The sequence below is a fragment of the Oncorhynchus clarkii genome, chromosome 4 (assembly GCF_045791955.1).
Source record: "Oncorhynchus clarkii lewisi isolate Uvic-CL-2024 chromosome 4, UVic_Ocla_1.0, whole genome shotgun sequence".
Classification (NCBI taxonomy): Eukaryota; Metazoa; Chordata; class Actinopteri; order Salmoniformes; family Salmonidae; genus Oncorhynchus; species Oncorhynchus clarkii.
In genome coordinates, this window is record NC_092150.1 from 3541239 (window position 1) to 3553587 (window position 12349).

The 12349-nt window shown below is 31.3% G+C and overlaps 1 protein-coding gene across 1 annotated transcript in view; it reads left to right on the forward strand.

Annotated features, from left to right (window-relative positions):
- LOC139406299 (TLE family member 3, transcriptional corepressor a) overlaps positions 1-12349 on the forward strand; it is a 105061-nt gene that overhangs the window by 76741 nt on the left and 15971 nt on the right. The gene's annotated exons all lie outside the window — the stretch shown is intronic.

A 12349-nucleotide genomic window follows, 5' to 3' on the forward strand; every position in this document is an offset into this window, starting at 1 on the left:
TTAATACCTATATATATAATAATAATAATAATACCTATATATATAATAATAATATTAATACCTATATATAATAATATTAATACCTATATATATAATAATAATATTAATACCTATATATATAATAATAATATTAATACCTATATATATAATAATAATAATACCTATATATATAATAATAATACTAATACCTATATATATAATAATAATAATAATACCTATATATATAATAATAATAATAATACCTATATATATAATAATAATATTAATACCTATATATATAATAATCATATTAATACCTATATATATAATAATACTAATACCTATATATATAATAATAATATTAATACCTATATATATAATAATACTAATACCTATATATATAATAATACTAATACCTATATATATAATAATAATATTAATACCTATATATATAATAATAATATTAATACCTATATATATAATAATAATAATACCTATATATATAATATTAATATTAATACATATATATATAATAATAATATTAATACCTATATATATAATAATAATAATACCTATATATATAATAATAATATTAATACCTATATATATAATAATAATATTAATACCTATATATATAATAATACTAATACCTATATATATAATAATAATATTAATACCTATATATATAATAATAATATTAATACCTATATATATAATAATAATATTAATACCTATATATATAATAATAATATTAATACCTATATATATAATAATAATACTAATACCTATATATATAATAATAATAATACCTATATATATAATAATAATATTAATACATATATATATAATATTAATATTAATACATATATATATAATAATAATATTAATACCTATATATATAATAATAATATTAATACATATATATATAATAATAATATTAATACCTATATATATAATAATAATATTAATACCTATATATATAATAATACTAATACCTATATATATAATAATAATATTAATACCTATATATATAATAATAATATTAATACCTATATATATAATAATAATATTAATACCTATATATATAATAATAATATTAATACCTATATATATAATAATACTAATACCTATATATATAATAATACTAATACCTATATATATAATAATAATACTAATACCTATATATATAATAATAATATTATTTTATTTATTTATTTTTATTTTACCTTTATTTAACCAGGTAGGCAAGTTGAGAACAAGTTCTCATTTACAATTGCGACCTGGCCAAGATAAAGCAAAGCAGTTCGACAGATACAACAACACAGAGTTACACATGGAGTAAAACAAACATACAGTCAATAATAAAGTATAAACAAGTCTATATACAATGTGAGCAAATGAGGTGAGAAGGGAGGTAAAGGCAAAAAAAGGCCTTGGTGGCAAGGTAAATACAATATAGCAAGTAAAACACTGGAATGGTAGTTTTGCAATGGAAGAATGTGCAAAGTAGAAATAAAAATAATGGGGTGCAAAGGAGCAAAATAAATAAATAAATTAAATACAGTTGGGAAAGAGGTAGTTGATAGGGCTAAATTATATGTGGGCTATGTACAGGTGCAGTAATCTGTGAGCTGCTCTGACAGTTGGTGCTTAAAGCTAGTGAGGGAGATAAGTGTTTCCAGTTTCAGAGATTTTTGTAGTTCGTTCCAGTCATTGGCAGCAGAGAACTGGAAAGAGAGGCGGCCAAAGAAAGAATTGGTTTTGGGGGTGACTAGAGAGATATACCTGCTGGAGCGTGTGCTACAGGTGGGAGATGCTTTGGTGACCAGCGAGCTGAGATAAGGGGGGACTTTACCTAGCAGGGTCTTGTAGATGACATGGAGCCAGTGGGTTTGGCGACGAGTATGAAGCGAGGGCCAGCCAACGAGAGCGTACATATTAATACCTATATATATAATAATAATAATAATACCTATATATATAATAATAATACTAATACCTATATATATAATAATAATACTAATACCTAGCAATAAAGAAAAACAATACAGACATAATACAGATTTTTTTTTTTGTATAAGTTATTCATGACTAGAATACAGCTACTGTTGAAGTCGGAAGTTTACATCATTAATTAATCACTAAAACTAGTTTACATACACTTAGGTTAGGAGTCACTAAAACTAGTTTACATACACTTAGGTTAGGAGTCACTAAAACTAGTTTACATCATTAATTAATCACTAAAACTAGTTTACATCATTAATTAATCACTAAAACTAGTTTACATCATTAATTAATCACTAAAACTAGTTTACATCATTAATTAATCACTAAAACTAGTTTACATCATTAATTAATCACTAAAACTAGTTTACATCATTAATTAATCACTAAAACTAGTTTACATCATTAATTAATCACTAAAACTAGTTTACATCATTAATTAATCACTAAAACTAGTTTACATCATTAATTAATCACTAAAACTAGTTTACATCATTAATTAATCACTAAAACTAGTTTACATCATTAATTAATCACTAAAACTAGTTTACATCATTAATTAATCACTAAAACTAGTTTACATCATTAATTAATCACTAAAACTAGTTTACATCATTAATTAATCACTAAAACTAGTTTACATCATTAATTAATCACTAAAACTAGTTTACATCATTAATTAATCACTAAAACTAGTTTACATCATTAATTAATCACTAAAACTAGTTTACATCATTAATTAATCACTAAAACTAGTTTACATCATTAATTAATCACTAAAACTAGTTTACATCATTAATTAATCACTAAAACTAGTTTACAAACACTTAGGTTAGGAGTCATTAAAACTAGTTTACATCATTAATTAATCACTAAAACTAGTTTACAAACACTTAGGTTAGGAGTCATTAAAACTAGTTTACATCATTAATTAATTACTAAAACTAGTTTACATCATTAATTAATCACTAAAACTAGTTTACATCATTAATTAATCACTAAAACTAGTTTACATCATTAATTAATCACTAAAACTAGTTTACATCATTAATTAATCACTAAAACTAGTTTACATCATTAATTAATCACTAAAACTAGTTTACATCATTAATTAATCACTAAAACTAGTTTACATCATTAATTAATCACTAAAACTAGTTTACATCATTAATTAATCACTAAAACTAGTTTACATCATTAATTAATCACTAAAACTAGTTTACATCATTAATTAATCACTAAAACTAGTTTACATCATTAATTAATCACTAAAACTAGTTTACATCATTAATTAATCACTAAAACTAGTTTACATCATTAATTAATCACTAAAACTAGTTTACATCATTAATTAATCACTAAAACTAGTTTACATCATTAATTAATCACTAAAACTAGTTTACATCATTAATTAATCACTAAAACTAGTTTACATCATTAATTAATCACTAAAACTAGTTTACATCATTAATTAATCACTAAAACTAGTTTACATCATTAATTAATCACTAAAACTAGTTTACATCCACTTAGGTTAGGAGTCACTAAAACTAGTTTACATCCACTGAGGTTAGGAGTCACTAAAACTAGTTTACATCATTAATTAATCACTAAAACCAGTTTACATCCACTTAGGTTAGGAGTCACTAAAACTAGTTTACATCCACTGAGGTTAGGAGTCATTAAAACTAGTTTACATCATTAATTAATCACTAAAACTAGTTTACATCCACTTAGGTTAGGAGTCACTAAAACTAGTTTACATCATTAATTAATCACTAAAACTAGTTTACATCATTAATTAATCACTAAAACTAGTTTACATCATTAATTAATCACTAAAACTAGTTTACATCCACTTAGGTTAGGAGTCACTAAAACTAGTTTACATCCACTGAGGTTAGGAGTCATTAAAACTAGTTTACATCATTAATTAATCACTAAAACTAGTTTACATCCACTTAGGTTAGGAGTCACTAAAACTAGTTTACATCCACTGAGGTTAGGAGTCACTAAAACTAGTTTACATCATTAATTAATCACTAAAACCAGTTTACATCCACTTAGGTTAGGAGTCACTAAAACTAGTTTACATCCACTGAGGTTAGGAGTCACTAAAACCAGTTTACATCCACTTAGGTTAGGAGTCACTAAAACTAGTTTACATCATTAATTAATCACTAAAACCAGTTTACATCCACTTAGGTTAGGAGTCACTAAAACCAGTTTACATCCACTTAGGTTAGGAGTCACTAAAACTAGTTTACATCCACTGAGGTTAGGAGTCATTAAAACTAGTTTACATCATTAATTAATCACTAAAACTAGTTTACATCCACTTAGGTTAGGAGTCACTAAAACTAGTTTACATCCACTGAGGTTAGGAGTCATTAAAACTAGTTTACATCATTAATTAATCACTAAAACCAGTTTACATCCACTTAGGTTAGGAGTCACTAAAACTAGTTTACATCCACTGAGGTTAGGAGTCATTAAAACTAGTTTACATCATTAATTAATCACTAAAACCAGTTTACATCCACTTAGGTTAGGAGTCACTGAAACTAGTTTACATCCACTGAGGTTAGGAGTCATTAAAACTAGTTTACATCATTAATTAATCACTAAAACCAGTTTACATCCACTTAGGTTAGGAGTCACTAAAACTAGTTTACATCCACTGAGGTTAGGAGTCATTAAAACTAGTTTACATCATTAATTAATCACTAAAACTAGTTTACATCATTAATTAATCACTAAAACTAGTTTACATCATTAATTAATCACTAAAACTAGTTTACATCATTAATTAATCACTAAAACTAGTTTACATCATTAATTAATCACTAAAACTAGTTTACATCATTAATTAATCACTAAAACTAGTTTACATCATTAATTAATCACTAAAACTAGTTTACATCATTAATTAATCACTAAAACTAGTTTACATCATTAATTAATCACTAAAACTAGTTTACATCATTAATTAATCACTAAAACTAGTTTACATCATTAATTAATCACTAAAACTAGTTTACATCATTAATTAATCACTAAAACTAGTTTACATCATTAATTAATCACTAAAACTAGTTTACATCATTAATTAATCACTAAAACTAGTTTACATCATTAATTAATCACTAAAACTCGTTTACATCATTAATTAATCACTAAAACTAGTTTACATCATTAATTAATCACTAAAACTAGTTTACATCCACTTAGGTTAGGAGTCACTAAAACTAGTTTACATCCACTGAGGTTAGGAGTCACTAAAACTAGTTTACATCATTAATTAATCACTAAAACCAGTTTACATCCACTTAGGTTAGGAGTCACTAAAACTAGTTTACATCCACTGAGGTTAGGAGTCATTAAAACTAGTTTACATCATTAATTAATCACTAAAACTAGTTTACATCCACTTAGGTTAGGAGTCACTAAAACTAGTTTACATCATTAATTAATCACTAAAACTAGTTTACATCATTAATTAATCACTAAAACTAGTTTACATCATTAATTAATCACTAAAACTAGTTTACATCCACTTAGGTTAGGAGTCACTAAAACTAGTTTACATCCACTGAGGTTAGGAGTCATTAAAACTAGTTTACATCATTAATTAATCACTAAAACTAGTTTACATCCACTTAGGTTAGGAGTCACTAAAACTAGTTTACATCCACTGAGGTTAGGAGTCACTAAAACTAGTTTACATCATTAATTAATCACTAAAACCAGTTTACATCCACTTAGGTTAGGAGTCACTAAAACTAGTTTACATCCACTGAGGTTAGGAGTCACTAAAACCAGTTTACATCCACTTAGGTTAGGAGTCACTAAAACTAGTTTACATCATTAATTAATCACTAAAACCAGTTTACATCCACTTAGGTTAGGAGTCACTAAAACCAGTTTACATCCACTTAGGTTAGGAGTCACTAAAACTAGTTTACATCCACTGAGGTTAGGAGTCATTAAAACTAGTTTACATCATTAATTAATCACTAAAACTAGTTTACATCCACTTAGGTTAGGAGTCACTAAAACTAGTTTACATCCACTGAGGTTAGGAGTCATTAAAACTAGTTTACATCATTAATTAATCACTAAAACCAGTTTACATCCACTTAGGTTAGGAGTCACTAAAACTAGTTTACATCCACTGAGGTTAGGAGTCATTAAAACTAGTTTACATCATTAATTAATCACTAAAACCAGTTTACATCCACTTAGGTTAGGAGTCACTAAAACTAGTTTACATCCACTGAGGTTAGGAGTCATTAAAACTAGTTTACATCATTAATTAATCACTAAAACCAGTTTACATCCACTTAGGTTAGGAGTCACTAAAACTAGTTTACATCCACTGAGGTTAGGAGTCATTAAAACTAGTTTACATCATTAATTAATCACTAAAACTAGTTTACATCATTAATTAATCACTAAAACTAGTTTACATCATTAATTAATCACTAAAACTAGTTTACATCATTAATTAATCACTAAAACTAGTTTACATCATTAATTAATCACTAAAACTAGTTTACATCATTAATTAATCACTAAAACTAGTTTACATCATTAATTAATCACTAAAACTAGTTTACATCATTAATTAATCACTAAAACTAGTTTACATCATTAATTAATCACTAAAACTAGTTTACATCATTAATTAATCACTAAAACTAGTTTACATCATTAATTAATCACTAAAACTAGTTTACATCATTAATTAATCACTAAAACTAGTTTACATCATTAATTAATCACTAAAACTAGTTTACATCATTAATTAATCACTAAAACTAGTTTACATCATTAATTAATCACTAAAACTAGTTTACATCATTAATTAATTACTAAAACTAGTTTACATCATTAATTAATCACTAAAACTAGTTTACATACACTTAGGTTAGGAGTCATTAAAACTAGTTTACATACACTTAGGTTAGGAGTCATTAAAACTAGTTTACATCCACTGAGGTTAGGAGTCACTAAAACTAGTTTACATCATTAATTAATCACTAAAACTAGTTTACATCATTAATTAATCACTAAAACTAGTTTACATCATTAATTAATCACTAAAACTAGTTTACATCATTAATTAATCACTAAAACTAGTTTACATCATTAATTAATCACTAAAACTAGTTTACATCATTAATTAATCACTAAAACTAGTTTACATACACTTAGGTTGGAGTCATTAAAACTAGTTTACATCCACTTAGGTTGGAGTCACTAAAACTAGTTTACATCATTAATTAATCACTAAAACTAGTTTACATACACTTAGGTTAGGAGTCATTAAAACTAGTTTACATACACTTAGGTTAGGAGTCACTAAAACTAGTTTACATACACTTAGGTTGGAGTCACTAAAACTAGTTTACATCATTAATTAATCACTAAAACTAGTTTACATCATTAATTAATCACTAAAACTAGTTTACATACACTTAGGTTAGGAGTCACTAAAACTAGTTTACATACACTTAGGTTGGAGTCACTAAAACTAGTTTACATCATTAATTAATCACTAAAACTAGTTTACATCATTAATTAATCACTAAAACTAGTTTACATACACTTAGGTTAGGAGTCACTAAAACTAGTTTACATACACTTAGGTTGGAGTCACTAAAACTAGTTTACATCATTAATTAATCACTAAAACTAGTTTACATCATTAATTAATCACTAAAACTAGTTTACATACACTTAGGTTAGGAGTCACTAAAACTAGTTTACATACACTTAGGTTGGAGTCATTAAAACTAGTTTACATCATTAATTAATCACTAAAACTAGTTTACATCATTAATTAATCACTAAAACTAGTTTACATCATTAATTAATCACTAAAACTAGTTTACATCCACTTAGGTTGGAGTCATTAAAACTAGTTTACATACACTGAGGTTGGAGTCATTAAAACTAGTTTACATCCACTTAGGTTGGAGTCATTAAAACTAGTTTACATACACTTAGGTTGGAGTCATTAAAACTAGTTTACATACACTGAGGTTGGAGTCATTAAAACTAGTTTACATACACTTAGGTTGGAGTCATTAAAACTAGTTTACATCCACTTAGGTTAGGAGTCACTAAAACTAGTTTACATACACTTAGGTTGGAGTCATTAAAACTAGTTTACATACACTTAGGTTAGGAGTCATTAAAACTAGTTTACATACACTTAGGTTAGGAGTCATTAAAACTAGTTTACATACACTTAGGTTAGGAGTCATTAAAACTAGTTTACCTCCACTTAGGTTGGAGTCATTAAAACTAGTTTACATACACTTAGGTTGGAGTCATTAAAACTAGTTTTTCAACCACTCCACAAATTTCTTGTTGACAAACTATAGTTTTGGCGAGTCGGTTAGGACATCTACTTTGTGCATGACACAAGTCATTTTTCCAACAATTGTTTCCAGACAGATTTTTTCACTTATAATTCACTGTATCACAATTCCAGTGGGTCAGAAGTTTACATACACTAAGTTGAATGTGCCTTTAAACAGCTTGGAAAATTCCAGAAAATTATATCATGGCTTTAGATGCTTCTGATAGACTAATTGACATAATTTGAGTCAATTGGGGGTGTACCTGTGGATGTATTTCAAGGCCTACCTTCAAACTCAGTGCCTCCTTGCTTGACATAATGGGAAAATCAAAAGAAATCAGCCAAGACCTCAGAAAAAAAATTGTGGACCTCCACAAGTCTGCTTCATCTTTGGGAGCAATTTCCAAACGCCTGAAGGTACCACGTTCATCTGTACAAACAATAGTACGCAAGTATAAACACCATGGGATCACGCAGCCGTCATACCACTCAAGAAGGAGACACGTTCTGTCTCCTATAGATTACCGTACTTTGGTGCGAAAAGTGCAAATCAATCCCAGAACAACAGCAAAGGACCTTGTGAAGATGCTGGAGGAAACAGGTACAAAAGTATCTATATCCACAGTAAAACGAGTCCTATATCGACATAACCTGAATGGCCGCTCAGCAAGGAAGAAGCCACTGCTCCAAAACTGCCATAAAAAAACAAGACTATGGTTTGCAACTGACCATTGGGACAAAGATTGTACTTTTTGGAGCAATATCCTCTGGTCTAATGAAACTGTTTGGCCATAATGACCATCGTTATGTTTGGAGGAAAAAGGGGGAGGCTTGCAAGCTGAAGAACACCACCCCAACCTTGAAGCACGGGGGTGGCAGCATCATGTTGTGGGGTTCTTGGCTGCAGGAGGGACTGGTGCACTTCACAAAATAGATGGCATCATGAGGAGGAAAATGACGTGGATATATTGAAGCAACATCTCAAGACATCAGTCAGGAAGTTAAAACTTGGTCGCAAATGGGTCTTCCAAATGGAAAATGACCCCAAGCATACTTCCAAAGTTGTGGCAAAATGGCTTAAGGACAACAAAGTCAAGGTATTGGAGTGGCCATCACAAAGCCCTGACCTCAGTCCCATAGAAAATTTGTGGGCAGGACTGAAAAAGCGTGTGTGAGCAAGGAGGCCTACAAACCTGACTCCGTTACACCAGCTCTGTCAAATGCTCTCCATCCAACCTCACTGAGCTCGAGCTGTTTTGCAAGGAGGAATGGGAAAAAATGTCAGTCTCTCGATGTGCAAAACTGATAATCGCAGCAAAAGGTGGCGCTACAAAGCATTAACTTAAGGGGGCTGAATAATTTTGCACGCCCAATTTTTCAGTTTTTGATTTGTTAAAAAAGTTTTAAATATCCAATAAATGTCGTTCCACTTCATGATTGTGTCCCACTTGTTGTTGATTCTTCACAAAAAAATACAGTTTTATATCTTTATGTTTGAAGCCTGAAATGTGGCAAAAGGTCGCAAAGTTCAAGGGGGCCGAATACTTTCGCAAGGCACTGTACATATGAAGTGGACAGTAGTAGTTAAATAGGACAGGTCTTGACTAGAATACAGTATATACATATGAAGTGGACAGTAGTAGTTAAATAGGACAGGCCTTGACTAGAATACAGTATATACATAAGAAGTGGGTAAAGCAGTATGTAAACATTATTAAAGTGACCAGTGTTCAATGACTCTCTGTACATAGGGCAGCAGTCTAAGGTTCAGGTTAGAATTCTGGGTGGTTGCCGGATAGTAACAATAACTAGAATTCAGGGCACTGGGCGGAGGCTGGCTTGTGGAGACTATTTAACATTCTGATGGCCTGGAGAAAGAACCTGTTTCTCAGTCTCAGCTTTGATGTACCTGTACTGACTCCTCCTTCTAGATGGTAGCAGGGTGAACAGGCCGTGTCTCGGGTGGCTGAGGTCCTTGATGATCTTCTAGATGGTAGAGGGGTGAACAGGCCGTGGCTCTGGTGTCTGAGGTCCTTGATGATCTTCTAGATGGTATCAGGGTGAACAGGCCGTGTCTCGGGTGGCTGAGGTCCTTGATGATCTACTAGATGGTAGCAGGGTGAACAGGCCGTGTCTCGGGTGGCTGAGGTCCTTGATGATCTTCTAGATGGTATCAGGGTGAACAGGCCGTGTCTCGGGCGGCTGAGGTCCTTGATGATCTTCTAGATGGTAGCTTTGATATGTGCTGAGAGAAGGACAGTGTCCCGTCTAGCCATACTCCCAAGTACTTGTATGAGGTGACTACCTCAAGCTCTAAACCCTCAGAGGTAGTAATGACACCTGTGGGAAGAGGGGCATTCTTCTTACGAAACCACATGACCTTTGTTTTGGAGGTGTTCAGAACAAGGCTAAGGGAAGAGAAAGCTTGTTGGACACTAAGAAAGCTTTGTTGTAGAGCATTTAGCACAAAATCCAGGGAGAGGCCAGCCAGCTGAGTATAAGACTGTATCATCTGCATATAAATGGATGAGTGAGCTTCCTACTGTCTGAGCTATGTTGTTGATATAAATTGAGAAGAGCCTGGGGTAAGATTGAGCCTTGGGGTACTCCCTTGGTGACAGGCAGTGGCTGAGACAGCAGATTTTCTGCACTCTTTGAGAGAGGTAGTTAGCAAACCAGGCCAAAGACCCCTCAGAGAGACACCAATACTCCTTAGCCGGCCCACAAGAATGGAATGGTCTACCGTATCAAAAGCTTTGGCCAAGTCAATAAAAATAGCAGCACAACATTGCTTAGAATCAAGGACAATGGTGACATCATTGAGGACCTTTAATAATCCTTCCATAACCTGAGCGGAAACCAGATTGCATACCAGAGGGAACACTATAGACATCAAGAAAGCCGGTCAGTTTATCATTTTTAGTTTTTTATTATCAAGTTTTTTTTAACTTTTGATAAACAAAATATAAATAACAGTTAGGATCAGCTTGATCTCCCCCTTTAAATAAAGGACCCACCGAGAGTGATATCTATACAGCTGGCCCCGTCCGTATTGCCTTCCAAGCAATGGGAACCTCCTCAGAAATGAGAGACAGGTTAAAAAGGTCATAGATAGGCTTGGCGATGATAGGGGCAGCAACCTTAAAGAAGAAAGGGTGTAAACCGTCTGACCCAGATGTTTTTTTGGGAGGTCACCTCGGACTTTAGCACATCAGACTCAGTGACTGCCTGCAGGGTGAAACTTTGTAGCAGGGCAGGGGAAAAAGAGGGAGAAGCATCGGGGATAGACACATTAGAAGGGGTGGGAGATGAGGATATGTTGGACGGGCAAGGAGGCTGAGTCAAATAGGAATCCTGACTTAATGAAGTGGTGATTAAAAAGCTCAGCCATGTGCTCCTTGTCAGTAACAACAGCATAATTAACATTAAGGGATATGGGCAGCTGTGAGGAAGAGGGTTTATTCTCCAGGTCTTTAACCGTTTTCCAGAACTTCTTGGGGTTAGACCCACAGAGAGAGAACTGCTCCTTAAAGTAACTAACTTTGGCCTTGCGGATCTCCTGACTTATTTCTCATTTTCCTGAACAATAGCCAGTCAGCTTGAGGCCGTATGCCTTTCGCCAAATGCAGTTCTTTAGGTCACAGACGAACCAGCGGCTGAACCTTTTTTGAATTCTCATTTTCTCTATGGGGGCGCGTTTCTTAACAATACCACTGAAAATATCAGAAAAGAAGGCCCAAGCGTCTTCGACAGAAGGGAATCAAGCTGATTCTATACCATTTTACAGTTTTTTAGCAAGCGTCTATGGCAAATCAGGACAGGTCGTTTCACTGAGCAGCCATTACGAACACAGGCTGTAAAACAGTGATCACTAAGGTCATTACAGAAAACACCAGACTGATACCTGTCGTGTCTTTGGCACCGCCTGCAAGGGAGAAATCATCATTAAATTGGCATCATTAAAATGAAGACTGTTATTTTATCAAATCAATT